At 45.2% G+C, this 17,005-nt stretch overlaps 1 protein-coding gene across 4 annotated transcripts in view; it reads right to left on the bottom strand.

The window, feature by feature from the left end:
* LOC144125404 (organic anion transporter 3-like) overlaps positions 1-16,019 on the bottom strand; it is a 36,728-nt gene extending 20,709 nt beyond the window's left edge. Inside the window, exons 1-3 of one of the 4 annotated variants that reach the window (XM_077658762.1) lie at positions 15,932-15,981; positions 3,505-3,595; positions 3,325-3,382 (exon numbers count right to left, since the gene is read on the bottom strand). The gene's annotated coding sequence lies outside the window, so the exon portion shown is untranslated. Of the gene's footprint in view, positions 1-3,324; positions 3,383-3,504; positions 3,596-11,295; positions 11,428-15,931 lie in introns of those variants that run through there. The other 3 variants (XM_077658761.1, XM_077658764.1, XM_077658763.1) reach the window with 3 other exon arrangements.
* Positions 16,020-17,005: the final 986 nt, after the last annotated feature.

The following is a 17,005-nucleotide window of genomic DNA, read 5'->3' as shown; positions in this document are numbered from 1 at the left end:
TCTTAAATGTTCGATGCGATCGCTGGAAACACTTTGCAAGAATGATTTTGCTACATACCAGAGTAATGGACAATAACCTTCAATATTTCCATAACAGTGTCTAACAATTTTCCAATTTTCCAGATTTTTGCCAGAGAAAGCTTTACTTGTGTCTAGTGGTATGCATTTTCGGTAGCTGTTTTTTGCAGTGCTAAAATATCACAGTTTGAGTTCTTTGCATAATTAGCCATTTTTCACTTCCCTCTCTATGAAGCTGCTGGATACTTCTTCAGCAGATGAAAAACAGAGCCGACACCTGAACTCCGGCACAATGACGTGGTCATGGTAGCCCTTAATGGTCTATTTTTAACAGTGCAGTGCATTGACACAATCCAAGAAGCCTACATTAAACATAAAAACCGACCTTCCCCGGCAGAGATGAGCTACTTACGACGCTATAAGTGCAGTTTTAAATCGTGCAAGCACGAACCGCTAGGCAATGCATCACAAGCTACAAATGGCCATAGAATTTCTATCTAAGCCCTGCCGAGTCTCTACGCGATACCGTGAGAGAACAATTCGAATAAACGCTGTGCGAATAAGCGCTACGAATAACCGGTGCGCTGTCTCTATAAAAAAAAAAATAATAGTCTCAGGTCTGCTGTCGACAACTGCCGATTACCGCGAATGCAAAAGCACTACGAGAACAGCTACCATTTTCCATAAATAGACGATGCCGCTGGCCGCTTTGCACATGCTAAGTACTCAACAACGGTGGATCCCTTGAGCCGGTTTTGGCGGATAGAAACGGAAGAAATAAAACAAAACTATCCCGGGATGTTTACCACTTTGTAACGGTAGATTCAGCGACAGCTTTTGAGGTACTTCTATTTCGCGATATATGGTCAAGTATAGAAATTGAGAGAAATATACATACATCTGCAGTTACACCAGAACTGGTTGCAATTTTCCACAAATAGTCGTTATTCGAGTAGCACTCCTTTCCAGTCGGCTGCTCCACGCGCGCTGCCACAGCCGCTTAGCCTCTGCTCGGGGGGCGCGCCACACTCCACCGCTATCCCATTACCCGTTAGTCTTCCTCCTCCCTCCTCCTTACGCATCCCTCCGCCCTCGCTCCATGGTAACCCCCCCCCCCTTCCTTCCCCATGGTCCGGTTGCGCCAGTTACTACTGCCACGACGCTAAACCCAAGGAAGAGTCTTCTTACAGCTGTCACTGTAAAAGATAAAACGCCACACCACTCATGCCGGACCGCCTTTAAAGGGGCTCTGAAATGGGTTTTAATAAGGTTGCGGGATGCCTGTGATGCTAAAGGACTCCGCTTCACGAATGTTGTCCTGAAATAATTTTTTTTAATGCGCTTTGTAGAAGCTGACTTATCTGTAGTCTAAATTTGAATTTAATCGTCTTCCCTCTCCTCTCGTACCTTTTTGCGCGCTAAAAGGCCGGCGCTCCTCCGCAAGCCCCACCGCCGGAGGCGAATCTCCCTAACCCTCCGATTCTACGCCGCTTATTGGACGTGGCCATGGGAGCTGCCTGACGTCTGAAATAATCTGACCAATACCCATATCTGAACTGGTATACGCAGAAGCAGTGCGACCGAGTAGGGTGTGAGCTTGAAAAAGTCGCCGGGAAGGGCTCACCAACTTTCGCGCGTGATTGTGGGTTCTCTGCTGCGTGTAGAAGTGTATTATTTGGCTCAGATGTTCATGACAACAAAATGCATGATTGAGCGAGTTGATGTGCCCTAGTCGGAAGGTGTTTCAGAGCCCCTTTAAGGTGACGCCATTTCGCTTAACCCGTCCAAGCAGCTTTCAGTTAGCCAAGGGCAAGATACTGGCACGCTTGAAGTGGCAAATACGTGTTGTTTTTGTAGAGGACGTTGTTGTCTTCGCTTCATGAAAGACATAGACCAATACCTACACAGGGTGTCTGCAGGCAGTGCTCGAAGCAATGAAGTCTTTTGGACGTACCCTGAAGACAAAAATTTGCCGCTTCGCCTGCAAGGAGCTGTTTGTCGACCACATTTTCCGAAAGGACGGAGCACCCTCCAACCCTTGAAGAAAGATGTGATTACGTAGTTTTCACAGCTCGCAGGTAGGACATCTATCTGCTAGTTTCGGGAATCGTGCACATATTACATGAGATCTAGGATTGTGCTCCGCCACGGTAACCTTCCCGTTCGCTTTTTCAAGGGCTTATTGCCCCCCGCTGAACTCTTGACTCAATGACGAAGGTAGGCGTGCTATTCAATCTGGGAGTGCTGCAAGTTGAGGCATTTAAGGAGCTTCGGCGCCGTTCACAATACCCCTCTATCCCCGGGAACTCCGATTCAGACGCTCAAAGCAGAAACGCACACCAACGCGACCAGCGTGCGCCTGAGTGCCGTACTCATTCAGAAGAACATCAGGCTAGGAAGGGTTATTACCGTATCCGCTCACTGTCAAAGGTGAAGGCCAAATATCCGACAACTGGGAAAAAAAGTATCTGCGATCCTAGGGGGAGCGTCGTAATTCCGCCCTTATACCTTTACGGTAGAACCTCACGCCGCTTCGCCGTCTGAAGTTAGCGACTAAAGAACTTCGATACCACCACGATCGAGAACTGTGGAAAAAAGCACTGTCACGAAGACTGCCTCCCACAAGAACCTCCAGGTAAACTAATCGACATAAATCTGTAAGCAACTGCTTCCATAGCCCTTGCTGATATTTGCAAACAAAATTTTACGAAGTTGTCGTGGGCAAAAGAAAGCTTCATAAAATGAAAATAAATCTTTTAATATTAAATAAAAAAGCAGTATAATGTCTCCAGAAGATGCAAAATTTATCGCCCCACGACAAACTACTATTTGTCATGGAGTAAAGCTTCTAATCGGTCTCATTACGCACTAATCGTGCCATACTGCATGTCTTCTCCCGTGGGAGCTGTCACATCGTCTCCGGATGTAGATAGCATTTTTCATTTGACGGCGGTTTTAGCACAGGTTTCCAGGAGCATCCGTACCATCTCGTGCTCAGTGTGAAGCAGTTCTGTTACATCTGAATCCGTTGTGCAAATGGCGCTAGCGTCTTCGCCCAAAGTGATGCTTCACTGAAGCACGAGAGATCGTACAGGTACGTGAAAAGACTCGTCCTTCAGAGAATTTTAATCCAGCTGCATTGCATACAGAATACTTGGCGAAAAAAAAAACTGCACATCTTTATGGCGGTGAGATAACTAAATAATGGCGCTGCCTGTAGTAGAGAATTCTGAGGATGTTTCAATTCGCCACAATTCCGGCAAAACACAGGCTGGATGACAAATAAGAGTGTGCGTGCGGACTCACCGCTCTTGGCGTGGAACGTTTCGGACGGCTTCGCAACGACGGCTGCAGGGCGCATTCCCTGGAATGAAACGGAAGGTGAAGAAAGCTCCCGCCTCCACTTTTCTCCACAGCCGACGCTATATAATTTCGCCCCGAAGTCACGCATGAGCTGGACAGGGCGCCCGGCGGTGGTCCACACACCTCGGCTGCTTTTCCCCGTGCAAGCCCCCGGAGAGTCTGGCTTCTGTGCGCCTCCACTTTATAACCGTCGTTGCTCGACCGGCGACGGACGCTGTAAAGATAATGTTTGCCGCAATGCCGAGCCATTGCGGACAATCAGCACGTTTGTCGCGGATTCAGGAGAAGGCAGCGAGAGATCTGTTGATAGGCGTGTGTGTGTGTTTGTGTGTGCGTGCATTTCTCTGCGGCTGTAGCGACCGGAGGAATGTGTCCGAGCAAGATTACGCGAGCCGGCTCGCACAATCAAGATGGTTGGGTGCTGGTTTCTTTTGTGATAGTCCTGCCAGAAATGCAGGGTGAGCGTGCAGGAATAAAATTTGGCAAATAAAATTTCGTGCTTGTTCTTTTACAACTATTTAAGCCCGATTAGTTAGAGACATTCATTTCTACCCAGGGAAGTTAAGTTCTTCTGCCCTCTGCCCCACAAAAATTCTGAAATGCTGCCGACTCTGACGCGAGGAACAACGAGAGCGGCGGTGAATCGTCTGCACTTCTGAAGCGTATGGACGGTTCCTGTCTGCCGGGCTCCATGACTTGGGCAAGTACGATAATGCGGCTAACGATGGCCAAGCTATCGGCTCCATCGAAGGCGGCTATAGCTAGTGAGTACTGTTTTATAATTTCCACACCTAAACTGATGAGGCCAGTGGTTTCTTTCAAACTATTGTAACAAGCAAGTTAGGGAGAAAATATTTATCTGTGCAAGTCGAAAGTCACAAAATTGGACGGGAAAATGTTTGCTATGGTGCTTAGTGTTTTTTGTGGTATAAAACACAGAAAAAAAATGCACTCTAGACTTCCTCATTTTCACGCTATGCTTACATGCTTAGGGACGTGAGAAATTGGTGACCTCAGTTTTAAGGTATTAAATTAGACCGGCAAGATTTTCATACAGAAAAAATTTTGGCAACGTTGTGAAACCATGCACAGCGCTTGTGGTTCATACAACCAAATATTAATCTTTGTCCATTCACAATAACTCTTATCAGTACTCAAAGAGAGGCATATAAGATGTGGTTAAGTTGTCGTCATATATTGAAAAGGAGGCTACCACGGAGCTCTGACTGATTCTATGTTAATAATATTTTGAGTAGTTACATTAAATACTCTGCAAAACCACACCGGTAATTTGCGGAATCTTGAGTGCTGGATCGGATGAATGGGAATCACATGCAGACACAAGACAATAGTTTTTGTAGGCCTAGCTAAATCAATCTGAAAACGTCATTCTTGTTTACTGAGAAGCGGTTACTTCCTGTTACCCAGTCTCAGCAAAGTGTCAATAATGTTTGCTTTTTGCACGTAGGGGAACATGAGTAACTATCGTTATTAATGTATACTTCAAAAATAAAGACTGGCAACAGTCGCGTGCACATGTACATCGGAAAGAGAGAGATAGAGGTAAGAGTAAATAGGAAACGAAGGAAGGTATGTAGTCACAAGAGGTTCTGGTTGGTTACCCTTCACCGAACAAATGGAAAACGAAGAAACATAAGAAATGAGGGAGAACGCATTGCTCACGCAAAAGGAATGGGCACGGCACTGCCACAACCGATCACGCAAGCGGGTAACTTTAAGAAACACAGCAGAGCGTGACAAACATTCTGATCTGGCGTCATCAGCTGAGGGTCCCCGACTGCGACAGCGAGGTGTCGCCAAGGCTTAGTTGTGCTCTTTAGCACTGCGTTATCAACACGGCCTGTTAAAACAATTGTCTATATATACTCCTCACCGAAAAACTTTTTTTGCAATAGTTCGAGGCTGAGGTGGTTATCGCAAAGTTAAAAAACAATCTCGTGTGAAACCAGACTGCACACAGCGATACCTGCGGCAACGGTGCCCATATAACTTAACACTAATGCAGGCGTCTCTAAGGTGCGCGTTTTATTGCGGAAACACTACTCCACGAGGTCTAACCGGCTCACCGAGTTTGTGTGAAGCTTGGCCTTGAAGGTGACCTTGGAAAAACCTAGCATAGCAGCAGCCCATGCAGAAATAAAATAAATATTGCCTCGACTAGGTTCCGAACACGTGGCTGCGCGAACAGATCAGCTTCGCTGGCCACTGCACGAGAGCACTATGCTGTCGCCGCAGCCGATCACGCCTCGTGTTAAACTGCAACACACTCTCGCAATGTACATTCATCAACTTCCATCTTCGGCGCGAACAGATCAGATCAGCTTGACTTCGATCAGAGCTTAGCATGAGTCTAACATCGTCGCCAGACGTGCCGATGACCCAGCAAAGCATAACCATGAGTCAGCGAGGCTAAACGCATGCTTTCGCTCGTTTACTCGGTTTAGCTACGTTCAAATCCTACCACTTTTTTTATGTCTTTAACGCGATAGCGTACCGCTGTGCCTAACGGCACAAACATCTCTTTTGCATGCTATCTTTATCTCGTGTCACTGTTTTTGTTAAGCAGTACAGAAGAGAGAAACAAACTTTAACGACTCGTGTCCGGGTTCGTTGTTGGGAAGAAGTGCTGCCGACATGCGCGTGAAGAAAGGCCTGAGTTCGTGTGCAGTTGAGCTTCCAGAACAGTTCACAGAGCCGTGCTAAGAAATACGCTAATAAGCGCACTTATATTTAAGCAAATGACAGCGTGGACCGGAGAGCAAACTTGAGTGGAAGGCGTTCAAGCCCAAACAAAGAAAAACGTTGCGTTCTCAAAGGTATACATCGTTAATAACAGTGAAATGTGTGAACAATTGTACTAATCGGACGCGCAGCTAGAGCTGGCGGGAGAAGATTAAGGAGAGGACGAAGTGAAAGGAGGATAATAGGACATCTGCAGGCGGGTAATGGATGAGGCTGCTTTGAGACAGGAACTACGTGTGAAAGGATAAACAGATAGTGAGGGCGTGGGCTTGGAAGTTCACAGATTTTGCACACTATCGATTACGATAAGGGCAATGGTAATGACTACTGAGAGCTTCAGGGCACCAAATGAAGTAATCCTGGGCTTGATTAGAAAACGTGAGATAATAAAGTTGCTTCCAAGACCGTTGTTGGGGTGCAGGACGCGTAGACAGTGCGAAAGAAGGTCATGAGAGCTGCTGGGCACATCATTTAGAAGCATTGCGCTCCTGAGTGTATAGTGTCTGACGTGGAAAGCAGAATGAATCTGTCGAACGGATCTTCGGTTTGACGACAGTGCGAAAGAGGTTTGGTAACTATAAACGATCGTGCTGTATTGTGCGGCTCCTCGCGCACACCAGGCTCGAGAGTCGGACGCCAGTGTCTAAGCTTTCTGTCAAATGTGACTGCTCACTTCAAAGCGGATACGAAGCATATTGAAGGTACAGTAGCATTTTTCCTATTCATGCATGCATGGCCCTTTCCGCTGTTGAGGAAGCGGATGCGTCCGAGTTGCTCACTGAAAAGTGGCGCCCCGCCAGATATATAATAGCGTCGGACTGACGTCATTCAATTCAAATCAAATCAAATCAGTTTATTCAAACGTCCTGAGATGCTTAGGGGCACGGACAAAAAACCAAAGGTGGCTTGATGAGGTCCGTGCTCCTTACAAGGCGTGCAGTGGAAAACGCGGAATGTATGAAATACAGACAGTGAATTAACGGAAAACGCAGCTGCCCACACAGCAGAAAGGCGTACAAAAAAAACGAAAAAATGCAGATAACAAAAGGCGAACAAAGTTGAGGTTTCCGGATAATGAAAAAAATGTAGTGTACAGAAATGGCTAAGAATAAAAAATGCACGGCAAGAAAGTGAAGTGAAGAAAAAACGAGAACAAAATAACACGCATCGCTGTAACTGTGCTTATTTTACAAACTCACTACATTGCCACGTACATTTCTTAGTTTAGAGAAATATACTACGTAGACTCCTGAACGATGCATTTCGAGAATACGGTATTAAATTCAGTGCAGGCACAGTTTACCTAACACTGTAACTCTCTTCGAGTAGTGACCTAAGTGCAGGAATACGCGCTGTGTTCCGTTTACTTTGTTGCCTGCGGTAGTGACGCCTATTGGACAGAAAGTACTATTTTCCGTCTGCCAAACACAAGGTTCTGTGAGTTTCAAATACTTAAGCCTGCTACATTCGGAAGATGCAAACTGTTTAGCTGCCTTCTTACATACATTTGGGCCAGCCCCTCACTTTTGGGTTTTATATATTTATTGATTTTTATAGGCGGTGGGGTGGAATTTGGACTGTAAGTCGGCTTAAGAAATAAAGAGCTTCAGTATTCGAGTTTTTTCCTACTTATTTTTTACACCAAAAATAACTGACCCTTAGCGTTCGTTTCCCGGGTTACATGAAATGCTCTGTTTTTGCTCGCGAAACAACATAGAAATTACAGGTTTAATCAGGAAGCTGTTTTCCGAATGAGATATTTCTTTTTTTTTCTCTGATTTACTATACCTAATACTCTACCCATGTGCAGCCTCCAGACCCGCCTAGACCTACCTGCCTGCCTGCCTTCATTCAGCATCAAAGTACCCACTTCAGACGCACAACAGAGTTAGAGAAAATCCTGTCTGAAAATGTCGCCTCCAGCCGTCAACTGACGGCCATCTGGCGGAATTGACGAACCACTAATCCCACCCTTTCTGCTGATGAATAAAAATTAATTTTCCGCTCACTCACTCGCTCTGCTGACCTTCTTTATCTCTTGTTAACAACTTTGAACCGGGAAGTCACTAGTGTAGGTAGAGCTCACAAAATGGTGCTTTTAATTCACCATGATAGAGTACCGGTGTTCCGGCCCCTCGCTTCTGCGACGCACTTTGTGAACCTGCCTTCAGATTAAGCCCCGAATGGTTATTTAAGCTTTAAAGGAAGTTTTAAATAGGAAACAACTGTGAACACCGCTACAACACTGCACGTAACTGGATGAATTCGAACAAAATGGAGCTGGTGTTTAGTTGCGGAAAAAACGAGTAAAGTGCCCGAGCGCGATGGCATACTCGGCGCTTTTAATGACAGCTATCCAGCAAAGGGCGTGGCACTATAAAATGGTTGCAGTAGTGCCAGGGGAGGCGGAGTGGAGATTAGGAGCTGTTCATAGTTTATTTCCCTCATTACTTGCCGTGGCTACTGTGGAGGGAGCGAGGCCATAAAGGATAGTGTGGGATTTTATGCCATCGTAAAATATTTGTAGCCACCAACTGGTCGTGAAAAACTTTGAAACGACAGATTAGCTTCACAGACAACTCGTGACGCGCGAATTCGTCTATTCTTTTTTTTTGTCAAATGGGGTATTAGAGCACTTATATGGATCAATTTGAAGACCGTAAAGGCTGTATAGAAAGTAAATGAAATATTCTCAAAAAATCTGGCCGAAAGGTATCGGTTAATACTGTGCAGCCAGAGATGCGCACGTTGGGTACCTACCGGAGTAAACGGAATATTCGACCGCCTGGAGTGGTTGGAACAACAAAAGACTTCTCCGAAGCCTTGCAATGGCTTCCGAAGAGGTAAGGAGAGCATTTCCAGAAGCGCAGCTGTGCGCCCTGGCCAAAAGAAGAACCTTAAGGGCCTGCCTTCAAAGCACGCGTCAAAGAGGCGAAGACCGGTAATGTGAACGTCATGACTGCAATGCTAAAAGCATGAGCTAGCAAATTTACCGTCCAGAAAATTACAGAGCGATTCAGGGCGATGATCAAGCAAGAGAAGAGCACCAGAATGGCGGGTATACCTTGGAGCAACAAGCCAAACGTCTCCACCCTCGCACTTTGCCGCATGGTTCATCCGCAGGATTCGTGGGGTCTCACCCCATGAACTTAGAAAGTTTGTTTTTGTTATTATTATTATGTTAAAACGCACTGGCTGTGCAGTCACCCTGAATCTTTGGCACCTATCTAGAGGTGAACAACAGATAGCAAAGAGGCGTATAATGGCTGTTTTTGTTGTATGCACCCGGCAAGAACTGCTATCGTTATTCTCTTCCGCACTGCCTCTCCGCGCGTTTATCATCCCTCTGCACCTTTCTCAGTACTGTTGCAGATAGCACGACGCTCCCTAACATGTCTGTGGCATAACTTTGCCAGGCGTGAACATTTAAGATGCTAGGGTATTCCTCTTTACTCTAGCGTCCGGCTTTTGCTTCCTTTTTTTTTTTCTTGGCTACGCGCCTGAGCCGGACCCTCCCTTGGCCTGGTTTCGGTAATGATCGTAGATATCTACCCCTTTTTTTCTTTTTTCTTTTTTTCTGCTATGTAAAATTCTTTCTTGGCTTCTGTCCGCAAGCGTTTATTTTATATTGCTTTAAGCCCGTTGTGTCAACTGGCAGTGAGGGCAGGGCACTTTTTATTTCTTTTTATGCGCCCACTCTCAAGTGTGTCGATGTCCCGCCCACCCAACCTTCCAAGACAGTTTCAACGCAGCTCAGACTGTCCTCATTTTGACAAGTCAGTCTGGAAAGAAGACGTGCATTTTTTCCCGCAGCCATCGCTGACAAGATATCATGCGCCTGTTTCGACGGGAATCAGGTTCAGCTTATCAAAGCTGAATCTGTATACGGGCTGTATGCCGCCTCTATATCGAATTTCTGTGCTTATCCGATTTGTACTGAATAAATTCTTGATCTTAAAAAAATATTTTCGACAAATTCTACTCGAACTGCTTGGCTAACCCATTCACTGAGTGACGCCTGGTAGAGTCAGACGTCAATCTGAAAACTTTCGAAATGAGGAGGGGCAATATTTTACTCTTATAGCTTGAAAGATAGAAATGACCTTTGAAATATTTTCAATTAAATGATGTTACAGGGAATGACCCTCATACTAAACATATATTTCAAGTTTCACAAAAAAGTATTTCGGAGCCCTGGTAAAGAAATAATCAATTCGTCTTACCGTATAGGCGGGCTTAAGACCACAATAATTCCTGCTTCGTGACAAGTATACCCGGCATCAGTCACCGTGACCTGAAGTTGCAGACCAGGTTCTGCATACGCAAGTTCCCGCTTATTCGCCAAAAGTCCCCCCATATTTCAATTTTCGCCTCTATTACAGGTCCTCCCATGGCCAGCTGTGACCATGCAGCTTTTTGGCAGTAGCTTCAATGTGAGCACCATTCAGAGTACTTGGCATGTTCCGGCAAGAAAAAAGTGTACTTTAACCTTACTACTCCTCACCATTTCGCACAGTAAGGGTAGTGCTATGGCTAGTTTTTGTAGGCGACAAGCGATCTTACATGAAATAATCAAATTGACTACGATGTTTTTCGCAGGTGAACTGATACTAAGCAGGGCACAAAATGAACAAGAGAGATAGGATCCTCAGGGTGCTTAACCAACGTTTCGACAAGAGAACTTGTCTTCGTCTGGGCGACGTCGAAACGCTGGTTAAGCACCTTGAAGATCCCCCCTCCGTCGTTCATTGTGTGCCCTGCTTACTATCGGAGGACTTGTCTTCATTTGGCGACAAGTCCTCTTGTCGAAACGCTGACTAAACACCCTGAACCTCCCCTCTCCCTTTATTATTTTTTTGTATTGTCAAGAAGCCCATCTACATGTCCTCTCTCTACCATGATATTAAGCAGTTTTGCCTGGTGAACCCAACCACAGCTTCACGGCAATGTATTTTTCCAAATAAAGGCACCCGTGACTGTAGTGAGCGCGCGGCCTGTCGGCGACACAATTAACGGTCATTGCTAGTCGCTAATTATGGTGCTAAAGATGTCGAGGACTAATTGCGTTTTTGCTTAATCCTCGGAGCGTCGCAGTTTAAAAGCATAGTTGTGAACTTCACACTAAAAGCTGAAATGATTCCAGCCACTTACCACGAGATATGCTTCGTTACTGACGCGTTCTGTCTCCTTCAACGCATCTTGAGCCTGGGCCATAAGGTGACTTGGAGGAAAATACTGCATGGCGGCGCGCTATTGCTGGCAATGGTACGTCGGTACATTCTAAGGCTGTCAGGCTTCAAAGGCGGCACCGACAGGGTTGTCTGAGCTCCTGAAACTTATCCAGCGCAAGAGGAGAACACTTCAGCAGATAGGAGCAGCACGGCTGTGCCTTGGAAGTCTCCTAACAACAAATATGTGTCGTGACAACAAAAAACTTGACCTCCTTCTCTTAAACGAGAGCTATTCTGGATAGCAGATGCACAATGCACGTGAAGTGCTTGTCACGCGCAAGAGAACGGCCGTCACAGAACACACAACGCAATACACCTTCCATAACAACTAAAGCAGCCATAGAAGTCCAACGTCATAACATTAAGAGTCAAGGGATACGACAGTTTGCTGGAGGATTTCAGTGAACACGTTTTCGACAGAGCATGCGGGGGGGCATGGAGGACGTTGATGTGTAGAATTAGCATAAAAACGGGACGTACTGAAAAATACAGCAAGAACGCTGTTGTGGTGCGCTTCTGTACGTCCATTTTAATGCGACAGCGTTAAGGCTCCCGTTTAGCGGGAAACAGGGCGTCGACCCAGCGGCGTTATTGTGTTGAGAAGGCCACGTCACGGGTTACGTTACGCGGGGAAGTCCGGAACAAAAATAATTGAAAAGTGGACTTGTAACAGGAATTAAAGGTCGGCGCATGTCTCAAACTACTCAACTTCCTAAACTAATGAACTCTTCTTAAAGAAAAATTTCCATAAAGTTTAGTCGGGATTCGGACCCACGACCTTGGGATCACCAGCCACACATTCTACAAACTAGGCCTCGTAGGCAGATGGACTTGGCTAAGGTACAAGAGGGGTTATGTTCATGTGGAGTTTTAGTTTGAAGTCTGGTAATGGGATAATTAAGGAAGTGAACTAGAGACGTGCTAATTAGTGAGGTACGAATTAGAGTAACGTTATGCGCTTACAGTGTAGAAGGGTTCAAAGACAACAATGTGAAACTGTTTTGTGATGAGTGGGATATGTGTGCGAATGTGAACAAAGAACAGGGACTCTGTGACCTGTTTTAAAGTACGGCATTACTTTATATGGTACCTGCTCCGAATACAAGAAAGAAGCATTAAATGTTATCCTAAAAAGAATAGTGAACACTATATCTTACGCCACCAGACTACGCTCGGTTGACCTGAAAGGGAAATACGATGAGTTAGGCATCCTTCAGATTCGTGAACTCTTCCACTTTGTTGTGTTAACGCGGTATTATTATTCAAATGAATATGACTCCCGTAAAAAAAGATGTCACCTTGAGAAAAACGGAACGTTTTGTTAAGCCACGGGTTTATACAAACTATGGTAAAAAGATGCGCAATTATTATGTACCAGCTGTATTTAATAAAATTGCCGATGATTTATGTATTGCAAATAACAAGCGTAGGATGATGATGGACATAATTGGTGTGGAAATGTATTGCCTTGTGTATAGCTTGAGTTGTTTCATATGTGTTATTTTGTGTTGACTTTTTTCTATGTGTTAGCATGACTGTTTAGAAAAGAAATGTATTCATACAAAGTTATTTCTCCACCTGCTGCCTGATCAGCCAACAAGCAAAATGTGCTTAGGCAGGTCAGAATGTATGGATATGTACGCATAGCGAGGAATAAATTTTGATTTGATTTGATTTGATTTGATTTGATACCGCTGAAGGGAGCCATTAACGCTATCGTGTCACACCCTTAATGGCAGAGCTTATGTGTCGCCTAATTTTTTTTTTTTTGCTCTAATTCTACACGCCATATGCTTTCGATGCGCAGCGTTCCCGAGGGAAAACCTGAGGACGTCATTATTACATGAGTGTCGTCCACCCGAAATCGGTCATGACGTCAGAAGTAACGATGCTGTTCGAATTTTGGCGCTGAACGATCACGAGTATTTACTTGTAGTTTCGAAGACATGTTACATTCTTTAAAGTGACTGAATGTAAAGGCCTCAGCAGTTAGATCTGGACCGACCTTTGAAGTGAACCAGCACTAGATTGGGAAACGTGGAGTCTTCCTTCCGTGCAAATTCAACGCTCATGGAAGCCGTAACCACAGACACAATTAGGCATGCTGATCTAGAAATGCTATTGCATTTAGTAACAGACATGTTTCGTGATACATTCAGATTTGTAGAAACAATTACGTCGCCTAAAATGATAATTAATTATTTTTTATTTGCGATTGGTGACTTAAATACCATGGCTTGTTGTGTCGTATTGGCAGCGAATCGCGTGGTTTTTCACGATAGCAGATCACAGTAACACGAGCACGCTTTGCGGTACGTTGAAGGACACATCTAGGCAGAAAGGTATAAATAAAGTCTGTAAAAAATGTATAGCGAAAGAGCGGAATTTGGGAAGCCTATTTGGTCCAGCCTGGCCACCCCGGAAAAGTCGTTTAAGTGATATGTCTCAGGTATGCATGGCAAATTCTTAAGTGAGCCCTACGCATATGCTTTCTATTGTGCCGCAACATATTCCGGGACGCCTGTCGATGATATGACTGATGGGCTACACTTATAGACCAGATTGCACACGTGGAAAAAGCTCCAGGACATCACACAGAGAGGCGGCTTTGTAACTTCTCTGTATTTCTTCGTTCTGATCGTATTCCTTCCTTCACCTGCACTTGCTATGTTGTGAAACATTTTCTGAGCCCTCAGCCAGTGGTACTTACATAGACTTTAATTTCACGTACTCTGTTTTATGGTTGCTGTTTCTGTTATCGCTACAAGTAATTCTATTACTCAATTCAAGGCGAAGCCACCACGCTTATATCTTTGGTCGCTTATCTTGGTCCCCTCTTCATTGAGAAAATGGCTGAAAGAACGCGGTCCTTATCTACGCATGTGAATTGTATTTGGTCAAGCACAAATAGCACCTGTATACAGTTTTACGAAATACGCATCTGTAAACAAACATCAGTTGTACCGACAAAAATGGCTGGTATATTAAATGTGACGAGCGCGCTTCATTCACAATATCTTGAAATGTGCGGTACTTTCCCACTCGTAAGCTTTGCGGCATGTAATATTCGAGCTTGGAGACATGAAATACATTAATGAGGTACGTATCCACCAAAAAATGATTTCGACAAGCGAGAACTCCAAGTTTACTCGTATTACTCCCCCCGCAGCGCTAATCACGTTATGGTTCACGATCTTTTTTTGTCTAAGACAGTTCGTTACTTTTCGAAACGTTCTTTAATAGTTCTGAAACGATATGCAGGAGGCAATTTATTAACAGACGTCGGTCTGAAAATCGGTGCTTAAGCTTTGAAGGTTGAAAAATCCTGAAAGAAGAAGAGGTTGTTGCGAGAAATGTAGAAGAGTTGCGCACAGTGCTTGTCTGCGTAAGATCTAACAGTTCAATTTCGTCTTACTGCATAATGTTAATGTTTTAACAACGTTCTCGCTTACCTGGTCGAGATTTGACTTCAGGCGAAGGGCATGATCTCTAATCGTGCTTCCCGTATTAAGCGTGGATGTGTCAGGAGGGCGTTGCATTTCCACAATGTGGCTAGGTTTGAAAACAAAAACGGATGGAGGAGGCGCTGTGGCAGAGTTAACGAGCTCCGTGTGATTTCGAAAAGCCAGCAGCGTGTGACCAGCGCTATGTCGGGGAAATGCAATGGCTTGTTTCGCCCTGTTTTGCAGGCCTGATTATGACCGGTGAGGAACCGTGTAACCATCGCACCATTTAGCTACGCTTGAAACAGCTCCTTTTCTTCGTACTGGGTACACAACTGCTTGCAGTTGCAGTACGTGTTTGGTTCGTTCAAGGCCAAGCGATATGTTTAGCACAGAAATGCAGCAATCACGCTAGTGAAACATGTTCACTTTGTGTTGGAGACCACCCTTGTTGCACATGTCGATGCATTAAGCACGCCGGAACAGCCTTGAGAAGTTTCTTTACCGTCAGGGTCTTTCATATGACCGAGTAACCAACGAAAAAATTAACGACTTCTTGGCCGATCACAACTACGAATGCGGATTGCGAATGAACAACTTGAAAATTCGCAATCGGGTTGCTTGTTGCAGGTCTATCACATATGTCCTTGACTCTAGTTTCCTTCTATAATTTGCAATTTCTAAAACGGAAATGCAACTTGTTGATTTTGAATCTCAAATATTTAACTACAGGGGCCACCAAGCATACGAGGAAAACACCACATATGAATTGTCATATAGTGTGAATGGGCTAAGTATCGTTTTTGGTTCATGTTTTATACGTGCGCACCAAAAAAAAATTTTTTTTTAATACTGTCGTCTGTAGAAGTATGCTAGGCGTGTGGCCACGTAAACTTCTCTGATTGTGAGTGTCAGAAAAGAAAGACTCAAGTTATTTCTTTCTCAAACAAAAGTCACTTGTCAAACACGCGCCAACTTCGATCCGTGCCGACTTTATCAAGTGAAATGTTTACTAATACACTCACGACAAAAACCTACTATTAACCTAAAGTAACCTTTTTTTTTTTTCAGAGACGGACAGAGAAGAAAGCAAAATGTCAGCAAGGGACTCACGTTGCCAAGATAAAACCGCACGCAGTCGGCGTTATCCACTGCCATCATTTGCTGCAGTCCGCGAAGAGGAAGAAACGCGCGCAGATTTCGCGCTGACGTCCTCTCCCACAAAAGCGCGCTCCACAACAACGGGAGCCTCGGAATGTCTTCACGAGCGGGCGGGGGCCCTGAGACGCGCCTTCCTCGGCAGAGTGACGCGCGGGCGATGATATGGACGTATTGCCTCCAATAAACGGGTGGTCCTGTCTCGTAAAACGCAGCGCACAGACAGAGCGTGGGATCAGACACGTCGTCGGGTCGTCGTCCGCATGCGAAAGCGCGGCCTAACTGTGCGGCCGGAGAGCAGAGAGTCTCTGCTTGCGCGCTCGCTAACGGCCGGAGTAAATTCGGGTGCGCACATCCATCCGCAAATAATTCGCGTTCTCTCGATTAAAATTTGCCCGGAATTGTTAGTTTCTTAAGAACCGGCTATCTTCTATGAAAAAAAAAAACACTGGTATCACTGCGCTTGGGTAAGTCATAGATGAAAAGCCTCAGTGTAAGTTTCGTTTGGTTGGTTTAACGTCCCAAATCAACTCAGGCTATGAGGGGCACGGAAGTAGAGGCCTCCGGATAATCTCGACCACCTGGGGTTCTTTAACGCTCACTGACATGGCACAGAATAGTGGCCTCTAGAATTTCGCCTCCATCGAAATGCGACCGGAGTCGAGTTCGCATCTTTCGGGTTTTCAGCCGAGCGCCGTAACCACTGAGCCAGCTTCAATGTAAGTGGTGGTGCAGAGCACACTATTGCGAGGCATTCATTGGGCACAAATCCACAGACGGAGTGGCTAGAGCTATCCACAGATGACCCGGATAACCGTGAAGATAAAAATACAACGCTGAGCTACCGCTGGGCGATTTCAGAAAAGATCGTCTAATGGTTAGCTGGTTGACATCTTAAATTTACCTAATATTTCTATATTTAATTGACTGGTGACTAGAAAGAAAGCAGCTGCGATCTTTTGTGTCCAGAAACAAAAATTTTCAGGCACTAAAAATTCTTTATAACGAGCATCTGGACTCCCACGCGTA

This window comes from Amblyomma americanum, chromosome 3 (assembly GCF_052857255.1).
Source record: "Amblyomma americanum isolate KBUSLIRL-KWMA chromosome 3, ASM5285725v1, whole genome shotgun sequence".
Classification (NCBI taxonomy): domain Eukaryota; kingdom Metazoa; phylum Arthropoda; class Arachnida; order Ixodida; family Ixodidae; genus Amblyomma; species Amblyomma americanum.
This window is presented reverse-complemented; position numbering and strand designations above follow the sequence as displayed.